Consider the following 10,688-nt stretch of genomic DNA (forward strand, 5'->3'; position numbering starts at 1 on the left):
CTCTCCCTGGCACTCAGGACGCCGGCCCTCGGGTCACACCTCCCGGGGAGTGGACTCCCTGCACAGAGCGGCTCTGGGCTCCTTTGGCCAGGGGAGCTGTCCTCGGCTCTTGGGCTCCCGCCTCGGGAGGTTCCCAGCCAGCGACGGGGCTGAGAGACGCAGGGGACCGAGCCGGGGCTGGTTGGCTGCCCCGGGCGAGGGAGGGCGACTTCCTGCTCAGAACCAGTCCGACCAGCTGGGGCTCAGAGCTGCCTCCCCCTGCAGGTGGAGCGGGCTAATGGGGGGTGCCAGGGGAGCGGGCTGGGGGACGAGTAACCCGAGGATCGGGGGCAAGTTGATCTCAGCCGCTGAGCTCGGCTGCCGGTAAAGCCACTTAGCCCAGAGAAACCCAAGAGCAGGAAGCGAAGCGGAAAAGGTAGAGTGGGTACCGTAATGTCATGTCTAAAGCACGCAGCAGCACCCCCCTTCCCCGACACACCCTACTCCCTGGCTTTCGAACCCTTTCATTGAACGGGGCATGCAAACAGCTTCCACAGCCTCCATCTAGCTGCGACTTTGCCTTGCCAGCTAGAATGCATATAAGCCCCCCCACCTAGAGAGTACGGGATCCCTAAAATCTTTGTTTTCTACTCTAAGTGAGATTGACTGAAAATGACAAGCGCTCTAAAGCAAGCATGGAAATGGGAGTCGGCAAGAATTGTATGAAGGAGCACACACCTTCCTCTCATAAGGGAAGAGGTAACTGGGTCAGAAATTTAAAACAGATATTTGAGTCTGGGATCCTGCAGTGAGAATAGGATCACAGAATGAATGTTAGAGCTAAAAGGAGCCTTACGAGATTATCTTGTTCTGGAATGGCTGAACAAGTTATGGTACATGAGGGAATACTATTGTTCTATCTGAAACTATGAGTGTTTGGACTTTAAAGAAGCATGGAAAGAATTACACAAACCGATGCTGAGTGAAGGAAGAAGAACCAAGAGAACACTGTACACATTAACAAGCAACACTATGACTTGATCAACTATGATGAATGCAGCTCCTCTCAGCAGTTCAGAGAGCTAGGACAAGCCTGGGAGATCTGTTAAAGACAATGTCATCCACAACCAGAGGGAAAAGAAGAAAGGGAAAAAAACCCACAGAATCTAAATGGATACTATGTTCACTTTTTAAAAACTTCTCTTATATGCTTTTCCTTCCTATCTCATGGTTTTTCTTTTCCCTTACTCCTAATTCCTCTTACACAAATGACTAATATGTAAATATGTTCAAAGAAATGTACATGTACAACATTTATCAGACTGTTTACTGCCAAAGGGAGGGAAGGGAGGATGGTAGAAAAAAATGTGTACCTTATAAATTTGTAAACAGATGAATATTGAAAAACTAAAAAAATTATCTATTCCAACCCAATACTCATAGTACAGGAAGTGACTCCCTTGAACCCAGGCCTTCTGACTCCAAATTCAGCCATCTTTTTGAGCAATCTATGCCATCTCTATCACTATCCATCTTCTAATCGGCATCTATATGCCTGTGACAGTATTTGGGGTCTGGTGAGGTGTCACTTATTTTTTGCTCCAAGGCAGCCTCAATATGTGGTAAAAGATTGTCTGAAGACTGAGAGGCAAGGGAGTATGATCTTCCCTTAATGACTCAGATTCAGCTAATACTGAGGAACTTCCTGTCCTCCCAGGAGGGAAGTAGCAAAAAGAGAAGCAGCACTGGATCAGTGAGACATCACTTTGCCTCTCTGGATCTCAGTTTCTTCATCCACAAAATGAGCGAGTTGGAGCTGGAATAGAAATTTCCATCCTGGTTTTAGTATTCTATGATTCTGTGAAAAAAAAAATGGATTAAGTTCCAAAATAAGAAGGTGAATAGGGAGGTAGGAATAACTATGCTATATATTGTGATCCAATTACCAACAATCAATCAATCCACAAGAATTAATTATGACTCTATTATGTGCCAAGCACTATTCTAGAAGCTAGCCCAGCTAAGAGCTCAAAACACAAAGATAAAAGTGAGACAATCTGTCCACAAAAAGGTTTTGAGTCCTACATACCATTACCCATTGGTTGGGTCCTTTGCACATCAAGTTACATAGATCTAGAAACTCTTGTATAAGACAGTTATTGACACAAATACAGATTGACTTCTAAATAAACTTTGCACACATGCAGCACTGGCTTCACCACCTTCTCCAAGGACTAACCAAAATCCCAGCTCCTTCAAGAAATTAAAGGCTTACATGAACTGATGCATGGTGAAATGAACAGAACCAGGAGAACATTGTACACAGTAATAGCAATAATGTCTGATGATCAAATGTAAATTATTTAACTGTTCTGTCATACAATGACCCAAAACAATTCTGAAGGTCATATGTGGAAATATACAATATACTTCCAGAGAAAGAACTAATGGAGTGTGAAAGCAGATTGAAGCATGTTCTTTTAAAAAAAAAACTTTATTTTTCTTTGATTTTTTTGATCTGTGTTTTCTTTTGAACTATGACTAGTATGGAGATATATTTTGCATGATTTCACATGTATAATCTATATAAAATGGCTAGCCTTCTCAAGTTGGGGAAGGGGAGGGAGGGGAAAAAGATAATTTGGAAAGTAAATTAAAAAAACCAAATATCAAAGACATTTACATATAATTGAGAAAAAGAAAAAAATAAAAATAAAAAAAAAACTCTGTGCTGTTAGGAGTGACTCACTTCCTTGCTCTGGGGCTTTTACTGTCTTTTCTGTCAAAGGAAAGGGTCAGATTAGGTCAGTAATTCCCAGCTTTTTTTTAAAGCATAGGACCATTTTATTAATGGTAAAAAATTTCATAGCAATCCTTGCCTATCATCATGATAGTAACCTTCTATCTGCAGTTGTAGATTGAGATGGTACATGATAAGAAAAATGCTACTATGAGATTAGTTTTATTTTATTCATCAAATCAATCACTACCTAAATTTGAAAATAGATATATAAATGAGAAATTTTGTTTATTTAGAGTAACATGCAATAGGCTAGACAGGGGAGCTCAATTTTCTAGGTTGATTATATATTACTATTCTCCCACAATTACACCATTACAATGAAACTGTCTTACTTGCTTTTTCTGATACATGTGATTCCTTCTTCTGCCTTTTCCTTTGCACATGGAATGCTCTTCCTTCCCCACCTCCATCTCTCAGGATCTCTGCCTTCATTTTAAGATTAGCTAAATGCAAACTCCTCCCTTAAGTCCTTCCTGACTCCCCCTCACTGATAGTGCCTCCCCGTTTAGCTCCTTAAGTTGAACTTTTTTTTTTTGTCTTTGCATCTCTAGCACCTGGGACAGTGCCAGAAACATAGTAGATGCTTAGTAAATATTTGTTGATTACTTAGTTACCTAAAAGGCAATTTATTTTTACCTGAATGTAATGACATGGGGCAGCTGGGTAGCACAGTGGCTAGAGCACTGGCCTTGGAGTCAGGAGGACAGGAATTTGAATTCAGCTTCAGACACTTGACAACTAGCTGTGTGATCTTGGGCAAGTCACTTAACCCTGATAGCCTTGTATCCAAGGTCATCTCCAGTCCCTAAAAAAAAGCCTAATAAATAAACTAACAAACAAACAAATAAATAAAGTGCTTATTTTGTTCAAAACCAAGTGTTAGACCCTGGGATAACACATTGTGTCTGACTTTGATTGATCAGACCAGGAAGAGCTTAGAAGGTTCTACCACAGGTCAGGCACAAATAGTCTATATGAATATTTGGAATGGAAAGCCTAGGCATACACATAGAAAAGTGAAGTAATCCCTGATCTCAAGGAGCTCATTTTCTAATATGGTTTGGAGATAGAACTAGAGGGACTCAGCAGCAAAACAGACAGAAAGGCCTAAGGTTCCTTAGGAAAGAGTAGTCAGGTAGATGATGATGAATCTTCTTTAGTATTATTTCAGTTCCCTCTAGAAAGAAGGGACTCCTGAGATCTCATCTCTTTTTCACCGATTACTCTACTGGATGTGAGACCAAATGGGAGATTCCTATAATGGTCAAATGGGGTGGCATTTATTACTGGGGATTTCCAAGTCAAATCCAGGGACTTTTGAGACCTTCAAGATAATCTGGGGTCATCTTCCCTTTGTTATCCATGTTTTAAAGAGTCATAGAGGGTATATTTGACAGCAAGAAGGATTTGAGTCAGACTCAGGGGCCATATTCCCTTCATACTGACTCCACTTAGTCCATTGTTCTGATCTTCTCCTTTCTATTCCCTCCCACCAGTCTCTAGGATGCTGAGTCTGAAGAGATGAGCTTTCACTTTATGTTGCCCAGAGTGATTGACCTCCATATCATTTGGCAGCCAAAGTCACACTGTGTTGCTGCTCCTTCTTCTTCCCCAGTACCACTTTTTATATTGTCTTCCCCCATTAAAATGTAAGCTGCTTGAGGGTAGAAACTTACTTGTCATATTTGAATTTCTACTGCTTAGTCCAGTGCTTAGAATATGTGCCCAATAAAAGTTCCAAGTTTATCTATCATTTATCTATCTCTATCTATCTATCTATCTATCTATCTATCTATCTATCTATCATCTACCTGACTAGTTATATGTTCCTCTATGTTTATCTGCCTTGGTGTTTATAATGACCGATTTATCTATCTCTATTTGTATATCTGACTGAGCTGAGATTCTGTTGCTCTATGAGATCCTGGATTCTGAATTCCCTACCCCTGCCTCCCTGGCAAGGGAAGTTTTCTTTTCTCCTGGGTCTTCCAGGAAGTAAGCTAGAATGGAGAACTAGGAAGATCTCACCAAATGTCATATCCAAACTAAACGAAAACACACATACACACACATATACATCTATAAATTTTGTCCACACATCAACTTAACAACATATCCATACACACATATGTGTACATATACTTGTGTGTGTATATATGTATAGAAAGAGTGATATATATATGTGTGTGTGTGTATAGTATTTTATATATGTGTATAGTCACAAAACACAGATTGAATTTATACTAGCACAGTCAATTCTCTATCATATAAGTAACCAGACTTGACTATATTAACAAGTGATAGAAAGACTTTAGTGGTTGGAAAAGACATGGCTCTTACCTGCTGGATTGAGTGTTACCTAGACTCCCAAGCTCAAACTGGTCTCAAATCTATTTCCTCTCCCAAATCTTGTGGGTGTGGCCAACCTGGAGCTACATATAAATATACACAAAGATGCTTATAGATATCGTTCTCAGTGGCACTGTGTTAGAGGTCTGACCCTACATTGTTGAAGTCAAGGGGGAAGGTCCGTGTTGTCTGGAGTAGGCTGGTAGGGGAAACCAGTTCATATAACCCATGCCAGGTAGGGATGCTGCATAAGTACCAAGGCTGGATATTCTGGACAACTTGTTTAAGAGTCCAACTATCTCCCTGGGAGAATAGAGGTGAGCTCTGCAACCTACATCCCACTTTCCTTGTCATAAGTCTTCAATTCGTCATCACAATGAAGTTAAAAAAATCAGACTGGACTGGCACTCAAAAGAGCAAAGTTTCAGATTTCACTATGCTATTAATTTAATGTCTTTGGTCAAATCACTTACATTCTTTGAGTCTCGATTTCCTCAACCCCTCAAGGAGTTGTACAAGATGCTCTCTACAGTTTCCTTACAGTTGTAAAATTATATGGGTCTTAGAATATTCCTTGCCACCCCCACCTTCTCAAAGGGAGTCTAATGATTAAGAGTGCTTTGGAATCGTCTGTAGAAAAGTGCTTTGCTGGGGGTGGGAGGGGAAGCTGCTCCATGAACTGGTCCCCGGGCCTCTGCATTCTGATCATTCACCTGGAACAAGGTTGACCCTCAGGCTGACCTGAACAGAGAGCCATGCAGGGAATCTAGCTCCCTTCCTGGGGGGCCATCAGAGCTAATGTTTAACTTCCCACTCCCTCATCTGGCTCAGCACTTTAGCCCCAGTTTCCGGAGTACAACCCTACCCAGCCCTGCCCTATACACATTAAACTACCCGAGGTGAGACTCCCCCAGATGACAGTGGCATATAGATCTATATAAGAGGTTGACTCTGTGCAGGAAGGTAAAGAGGCAGTTTATCATCCAAACCCTAGACATTCTTCCTAAGGGTTTAGCTTCTGGGGCTATATTCGCTCAGTCATTCTTGAGGTGACTGAATTACTTTGGCTCTGCCAATGAAAAGCACTATAAGCATGCTCCACCCTCCAGCAAAGATGGTGCTCTATCTGGGGAGTCTTGAACAACACAAGAGTGAGTTCCCTGAGCAGCCTCCACCCAAATTCCACTTCAAAGTCCCAAGAGTAAGGACACAAACTAGATTCATTCACACAATGTCCTTTGTAGTTTTTGCTTTTCTCCTAGGGTACAGAAGTGTTTCCTAACCTCATATCCTTTCCCTCCTTTCTTCCTCACTCCTCAGGAGGTTCATGGGGCAGTAGAATGAGTGATGAATTTGGAATCAACTATTCCTTAGTTTGAATCATGGTTCTTCCACTTAGCACTGGGTATACTTGGGCAAATCAACCCTCCCAGGGAAATTCTCTTAAGTCCTTCTACAAACTCTAGATCTGTGGTTCTTCTGTGCTTTGTCTAGGAAAGCTATTGATTGAAATCTGGGCCCTGCTGTTCATGCCCATGTTTACTCATGGGAAGACATTTCTTGACAGGAAGGAGCCTTGTATTCATGTTCATAATACCCAAGTGGAGGCTTAGTGACTGTATTAATGAGAAGTGTGTAAAAGAGAACAGCTATGCATTCAGAGGTCATCCAGTCCAGGCCCCTGTCTCCACTCAGGGTTCCTTATATGCTATATCCTAAAAATATCAATCCTATCCCTAAGGAATCTTGGATAGCAATTCTATTTTTTCCCTCTCTCTCTCATCATTTCCAGAGCTTTAGAAATTCCTTTTTAGTAGAGTGCAATTTATTTGAAGATAGAAGATATTTTAATTTTGCCTATTATCTCCAGCATCTAACAGAGTTCCTGATCCACTTTAAGCACATCATAAATAGGTGTCGAGTAACTGTCACTTGGATTGCTCTCAATGAATCTAAAACCCATCAGATTATCTTTCTTCTTCCTCAGAGGATATTCAGCAGCATATTCAATTTTACAATTACCTCTTACTTGCTAGTCATTATCCTAACTGCTAGGGATACAAAAAAACAAAACAGGAAAAGTAGTCTCTGTCCTCAAAGAGCTTACATTCAACTAACAGATTCAATACAATCCTTCCTGGGAGACAAAAGTTAGAGCAGGTGACCTCTCCAATACCTTTCGATGGGGCCCTGCTGGTTGAGATTCTCAGAGGGTTAGGCTGAAAGAGCTGTTTCCATCTGTCTGTTTGAGTTGGCTTCTTCTTCAGTACCTCCCTGCCTCCCACAGCCCAAGGCCTGGGGCCCTGTGTTTACCAGGTGTTTGCCTTAACTCCAACCCATGGGTTGGCCTCACAGCCTTTGTATGGTAGGGTGGAGGCTTCAATCTGCCAGGGTCTCCCGATTAATGGACGAGACTGGCAAGGCTGAGATTTGGCTTTTGTGTCTGGGGCTGGGCCCTATAAAAAAGGGCAGGACCTAGGGAAAAAGCAAAGGTAGGATAGGAGAGGGCTATTCCTTGGGTCCAGGCCAACAGGGTGGGTCTAAGTGGGGAGGGGTGGGTTTCTGTGGCTAGTTGGGCATAGGGCCCAAACCCCATCCTCCGTAGGGTTTGCCAAGCTCAACAGGTTTTCCAGCTTCTTCCTCTGTGTATGCATGCATGTTTATGTGTATGTGTGTGAGAGACAGAGGGACAGAAACAAAGAATGATGCAGAGAGATAAGCAGAGAAGGTGAGAAAGAGAGGGGAGGAAAAAAGGAGAGAGGAGAGAATAGAAAGAAAGAGGAGAGAGGCAGACCAACAGACAGACAAAGTTGCTTAGCCATTTCACCAATATTAAGAGAGTAGGATACAATCATCTAGGCCCATCCTTAGGGGCCAGGCCATGGTGGAAAGTGAGCAGGGACTCTGGTCTACTCATCCCTCCACCACTGAACAAGGAAGGCTTGTCCTCCAGGCCCAGGGGTACATACTCCACCTGGTTCTGTTCAGCCAAAAGCCTTCACAGGAGTTCACAGACTTAGCTGCCTTGGGTGGTAGGTTCTGCCCTGAGGAGGCTGGGCCCTGCCCTTTGTACCATCATTCTCTCTGGCACTAATAACTAATAATGCTCTAGGGAGAAGAGAGGGCAGAGCTAGGGCCCATATGTTTTGAATTTCAGAAGAGTGTTTGAGAAGTCAGACCAATTCAGGTTGTATAGTCCCTCATGGCCACTATTGTCTATGGAACCTGGGGATGATCAATGAGTTTCAGATAGCAGATGCAGATCAAGAAATAACCAGTTCCAACTTGGGTCAGTGTCAAGACTTGTCACATCCTACCTGGGCTTCACCTGAGGCTTATAACCTTTGTTCCTTCCAATCAGTTGTCATTTGTTACTCCTTGTCGATTCATTCCTGACATGGGGAAGAGGTCCCAGCTAACTAGCTTGCCTGGATTACTTGGATTAAAGGGGTTTGCTTAGGTGACAGCAGGATGGTGGGAAGATCTTTACCCATAGGTGGAATCTCCAAACTTTGTCCATAGGTGGAATCTCAGAGCTATTGAGAATAGTCAATGTAAATAGTCAAGGCTGGGACTCAGGAGTTTAGAACAGGAAATAGAATATGAAGATGAAAGAGTAAGGGACAGAGAAAAGGTGTAGATGAAAGCACCAGCTATGAAGATTGAAGAAAGGTGGGTTAAAAAAAAAAGAAACAAAGTCCAATATTCAGAGTGGGAATTATACTTTGCATTGTTGTGATTATGATACGAGCCATCTGGTGGTATTAATGAGAACTGCAATGTCTCCCATTGACTAAACAAAGTCTCAGATACTCAGGTTTACAGAATTAATAAGGACTTCATAAGTCATCTAATGAATTTATCCCTGAATAAGAATATCCTTCAAAATATTCAGTGACAAGTGAGCATCCAGCCACTACTTGAAGAGAAATAACCCATTGAGGTAGCTCATTAAACTTTGGGACAGCTCAAATTGTTCAGAGATTTTTCCACAGGTAGAGATTAAATCGATTTCTTCACACCTGCTATCCATTAGAATTTACAAGGGAATTCAATGTAAAAAAAATTCAAGTTACAAAAATCTGTTGAGTTAGTATTTCCATGACATTCTGATTCCATAAAGAGAGGTATACCTAAATTAGTCCAAACCAATCTGTGCTTTGGTTCAGATTAGGTGGGAAGCAGTCAGGTCCAATTATTCTCCCTGGAAGGATGGAGGTTGATGGTGGCAGAAGGTTGGCATCAAGCAGGGGGAAAAAGACATGGAGCCTCACTGGAGTGTAAAAAGGAAAACCATTACATATAGACAATTCTAAATATTAAGCAATTTTTCCTAAGACTTAGCCAATATCCATCTCTCTGCAATTGCCACCCATTATTTCTAGTACTGTGGTCTTGGGTCAAGTGGATCATGTCTAATACTTCTTCCACAAGACAGGAGCAGAGAATAGGATCAGAATAAAAGACATCAAGGCCAGATATGTCCTGGATCTTGTTCAGTGGTCTCTCATCAAAGTTCCATCCTCCAAATATGACCTCAAAGTAGGACTGCCCACAAAGAAATAAAAGTTATACCTGAACAGCCCAGAACCACTAGAGGCAGCTCAGAATCTGCATTGAATTTTCTCATTTCTGAAGGAGAAGACAAAGAAAAGGAGAAGACAAAAGAGGGGATAGAAGGACTTTGGTAGATTTTCAGGATCTCCAGACCTGGGGGAAAGGGGCAATCGGTCAGTTTATGGGACAGGTATGCAGTTATAAGGAAGAAGCATGCCACCTGCATACCACCAGTTCTAGAATATCACCTCTCATCATACTCCTAGTATATTTAGTCACTGGGCAGAGTTTCTAGGATCAGGAATACAATTAATAGTTTGATATTATAGGGCGATATTCTGTGTAGTATCACTAGGGAGCTAAGTATGATGTAGTATTACAGACAATACTGTGGAGAGGAGAGGGGAGGGGAGGGGAGGGAGTCCAGAAATCTGACTTCCAATGCCCCCTTGGACTTTTAATTGCTTTTTAACCTTAGGCAATTCACCACACCACTCTTAGTTCCTTCTCCACAAAATGAGGTTAATAATAGTCATCCTACCATGCAGGATTATAGTAGGTCAAGTGATCTGTAAACATACAAGTCAGTCAATCTCCATGGCTCTCAGATTTCTCATCTATAAAATGATAGGGAGCAGATGATCATCGAAACTCAGGGTTCCAAAGACCTGGGAGGCCATCCAAACCAACCCACTCTTGAACCATCATGCCCTCAGCAACATGCCTAAAAAAGGATCCTTCAGACTTTTTGTGAAGACCTCTAGGAAAGGGGAAACCATTGCTCTCATTCTACTGTTTGGCAGTTATAAATGATAAGTGATTTTCCCTAATATTTAGCCCGGACTGACTCTACAATTGTCACTTGTTGTTTCTAGTAGTTTCTAGGCCAAGTGGAACAAGTTTCATCTTGTAGAAGAACCACAAGTTAGCTTCAAATAATTGAAAACAGTTATCGTGTGCCAACTTCAGATCATTACCAGCTCCTTCAACCAATCAACAT

This window comes from Macrotis lagotis, chromosome 2 (assembly GCF_037893015.1).
Source record: "Macrotis lagotis isolate mMagLag1 chromosome 2, bilby.v1.9.chrom.fasta, whole genome shotgun sequence".
Taxonomy (NCBI): Eukaryota; Metazoa; Chordata; class Mammalia; order Peramelemorphia; family Peramelidae; genus Macrotis; species Macrotis lagotis.